Here is a 4,370-nt window from a genome sequence, read left to right on the forward strand (position 1 = left end):
GAATTGTCTTGGGCCACACATAAAATACACTGATAATAGTTGATGAGCTAAAAAGAAAAAAATCACACACAAAAAAATCTCTTAATGTTTTAAGAAAACTTACAAATTTGTGTTGGGCTACATTCAAAGCCATCCTGGGGCCTGTGGGCCATGGGTTGGACAAGCTTGATTTAGAAAAAGGAATAAAGAAAAAAATTGCAGTAGCTCAGTTTCTTTCAAGTGAAGAAGAAAAATGATGTAAAACTAACATGTAGGCTAAAATGTTTGGTAATTAGTGTCAAAAATTACCAAGGTTATTAGTACATGTTTTGGTAATCACTACTGGCAGGATTAATTTTTTGTGCAAAATATAAATAGAACAGAAAAATTATTTCAGCCTCTAATAGAAGAAAACACAGCAAGAGAAGCAGCTAAAGAACAAAAGGGAAGTTTACTAGCTTTAGAATACAATACACTTCAATTACAGAAATACTTCTTTTTAAAACTACAGTGTTTTAATGTACTTTTAGTAACAACCCAATCTAAGGAGCATGGGAGGCTTGTGAAAAACTCCACCAAGGTGCTACATTTCTAGTGTGGGATGAATTAATACTTCTGTAAAAAGGAAAGAACTGAGTCACCTCAGCATTTTTTGTTTAAATAGTAACTCATAATCCGATGACGTATTTTGCTTCACTAGTTCAAATTTAGGCAGGAAAGGGACTAAGCTAACTGGTCGGACCTGGAAACACAATGATTTGGCAAGCCACAGTCACTTAGCTCATGGATGTGTAATAATCTGCAGAAAAGCTGCTGAACTCTGGTCTGTTCCTTCACATCTGTAAAGGAGTTTGATATAATCACTTCTCTTTCTCGATTTTAAGCTTCATACAGGCAAAGAGATCACAAACTGTAGGGTAGCCATCATGGTCTTGGGGGAAGTTATGTTCCTCTTGTAGGGGTGGATTAAGTAATACTTCCTGGCCCTTCTTCTGAAGTAGCCACTTGTCTTCTCCAGAGGATCACTGGCTGAGGGTGCCCGTCTTCTTTCCTGGCAGGATCCAGTCAGCTGTATTAAAGGGACACCAGGAAGTGATTGTGGGGCTTTTAAGCTTTTGTTGGCCAGCCCTGTCCTCAGTACTTGGGACTTCCTTCCTTATATGGGGGCCCGATTAGCCACTCTGACAAGGGACTGTTGTTTATGACTTGAATCAGCAGTTCTAGAAGGAGCCGTTGCCTTTGATGCCTTAGCTTGTTCTTCTCTTGAAGGACAGGACCACATATTCAGGGAATCTTGATGCTTCTCAGGCTCAGGTTTGGGTTCCACAGGCGTCCCATTATTTTGTCCATCTTTCTTTAGAAGGCACTTACACAGAGCTTCCTTCTCAATTCTCATCATACACTCTGCAAAACTTGTGCAGGGCTCATTGGCTCTGCATATGTCCTCTACTTTATATGGATCCTGATGGTTCTGGACAAGTCAATCCTCAGAAATGATGCTGAGGGTAGACAATAGTTTCTTGGCCTCCAAGTAGTCATTCAGGCACTTCACATTGCCCAGGTTTTTCAAAATCTCTACGCTATTGGACTGGTTGCCCCAACAGTTGATATAGGAGTTGGTTTTGACAAGCCAATCATTCACATTGTAGGACTGGAACAAGAATTTAAACTTCTCACTGGTTTCACAACTGCCATTCTCAGGCTTCTCCAGCTTATAGGATTCCTGAGAAGTCACCAGCCACTCAGATAGATCATCGCATTTTGATCAGAAAGCTCTAGATCTTCCACCTTTTCAATTAAATGGAGAAAGAACTGGTAGTAAAATGGCTGTCACTTTAGATAACTTGGTTTTTCAGGAACTTCTTCTTGTTGACTCTTGAGGAGCAAGTTTTCAAAGCCCTTTAGGTTGCCTGAGACATTACTGAAGAAACTGCCGGCTCTGGAAGAAGTCTGTTCTCCAAGGTCTGCTTTTGAGTGAGCCAGTCCTGGGGGGTTGTTCCTGAAGACCACTGGTACGGTTGCTTCCAAGCCATTCCCTGAGAGGGACATCTGTGATGCTGGATGCTGACTTCTGCTCTGGCATTAGGATATAGCCTCTCTTCTCCAGGAAGGGCCTGATATTTGATGAGCTAGCATGAGGCATGAAGTGCTTAGGAATTTGAATGGTCTTGAGAAACCCAAATGTGGTGATAGTCATGCAGAGCAGTTGTGTCTGCTTCAAAGAGCAGGACAGTTTAATCTTCAAACTTAAGGGTCAAACTGCCCAGTCTCTCCAGGCACACAGAGACTTGGCTAGATCTTTGTTTTGGGTGCACTTCAGTTAATGAATAAGACCGTTGAACTGGCCCAATAACCAGTAGAGCTGCTGGGCCTGTGGCTGAAATGTCTCCTCTTTAAGCTGATAGATGAGGTCTAACTGTTCATACAGCCACCTCACAGTTTGTAAGGCATTCTAGGTGACAGCTTATACAACTCTGAATCTGAGCTTTGACTTCTCACAAGTTATCTTTAATTTGCTGTTCGGCCCAGGGAACTCCACCAATAGCAAGTTCCAAGTCCCTCCATGCATTACTACACCTCAAAAGGGGTTCTCTATTACTGGAGTAGCCACTCTGGTCATGTGAGGTATTCATTCTGCTCACTGCTCCAGCTCCCAATCCCTCTCCGGGTGATTCAGGGGGACTTTGAGTGGACAGAGACAGCCCCACACAAAACTCCTGAGGAGTCTTTTTAAAGGGAATCTTTTCAACTGACTGGAACCTTTTTGCTTCCTCCTTTATTCTTTACATAGAACAGTATTACCTACTATTGCTCTGACTCCATGTAAGGAGTCTTGCATCAATCAGCCACATGAGGAACACAATTCTCCTACCCTGAAGACACAGCAACAAGGATGCCAGCTTGAATGAGAGAATAAATCTGCTGGTGTCTTGATCTTGGGCTTCCCAGCCACCAGACTGTGAGATAAATTCCTGTTCTTTAAATTACATAGTCTCAGGTATTCTGTTATAGCGGCACAAAATGGACAAAGACAGACTTGTATCCTACCCACGATATGTAAAGAACTCTCAAAATTCAATAACGAAGACACAACTCAATTTTTAAATGCGCAAAGATTTGAACAGCCACAAACAGACACAAGAAGATATATCGATGGCAAATAAGCTCAACAACATTTATCATTATGGAACTGCAAATTAAAACCCAAGTAAGGTACCACATCACCCCTATTACCATGGCTAAAATTAAATAGACGTACCAAGTGTTGATGAGGATGTGGAAGAACTAGAACTCTTACACACTGTTGATGGGAATTTAAATGGTTTGACCACTTTGGAAAACTGTTAGGCAGTTTCTTAAAAAGAAATATCTACCATATGATCCTGCTATTCTACTCTTAGGAATTTACCCAAAAGAAATAAAAGTGTGTGTCCATGCAAGGATTACACACAAATGTTCATAGCAGCTTTATTTATAATAGCCAGAAATGGAAAACAACTCAAATGTCTATCAATGGTGAATACATAAATAAATTGTGGTCTGTCCATACTATAGAATAATATTCAGCAATAAAAAGGAATGGACTGTTGACACAACATGCAGGAATCTCAAAATAATTATACTGGGTGAAAGAAGTTAATGATGATTATATCCTGTATGATTCATTTATATAAAATGCCAGACAATGCAAGCTAAAGTATAGTGACAGAAAGCAGATCAGTGGTTGCCTGGGAAAGGGGATGGGGGTGGGGAGGGACAGGAGGGAAGGATTACAGAATGGCACAAGGAAGCTTTGGGGGATGATGGATATGTTCATTATTTCAATGGTGAGAATGGTTTCACAGGTATATACATATCCCAGAATTTGTCGAATTACACACTTTAGATGTGTGTAATTTATTGTATGCCTCTTATATCTCAATAAAGCTGTTTTTAAATTCCAAAGAGAGATGATCTTTCTTATTTTTGTCTACCTTGAGTCTTATACCCGTTCCATGGCCAGGAAAGGCTAAGATGATTGGCAGTTCCCCTAGAATTGCATACGATGGAGAAAGAAATTGAGGAGCTATTCTAAAGAAATAGTTATAGTACAAGCAGCAACTATAAAATTGTAATATGCCTTGGGAAATCTGTCACTGTACACTTTTTGAGTACATAAATGAACATGTATTTCATTTTGTGTGTGTGTGTGTGCCAAGATGGCAAGCTGTTTGCCTGGGGACAGAATTTAGGGCAACTTTGAGTTGAAAGATAATTTGCCTCAGTCCCTAAATTACAAGGATGACTTTTTAAGGAGTTACCTTGGCTCATAGTTTTGTAAGAGATGCTTACAGTACAGGAGAAATAAGAGAGGAACAAGTTTTTGAAACTGGTTAAAGACAATGGTCTGT

The 4,370-nt window shown here is 40.3% G+C and overlaps 1 pseudogene; it reads right to left on the reverse strand.

Moving 5' to 3' along the window:
* Positions 1-539: 539 nt before the first annotated feature.
* On the reverse strand, positions 540-2,751 carry LOC100461496 (nuclear receptor coactivator 4-like; annotated as a pseudogene).
* Positions 2,752-4,370: the final 1,619 nt, after the last annotated feature.

The sequence above is a fragment of the Pongo abelii genome, chromosome 3 (assembly GCF_028885655.2).
Source record: "Pongo abelii isolate AG06213 chromosome 3, NHGRI_mPonAbe1-v2.0_pri, whole genome shotgun sequence".
Taxonomy (NCBI): domain Eukaryota; kingdom Metazoa; phylum Chordata; class Mammalia; order Primates; family Hominidae; genus Pongo; species Pongo abelii.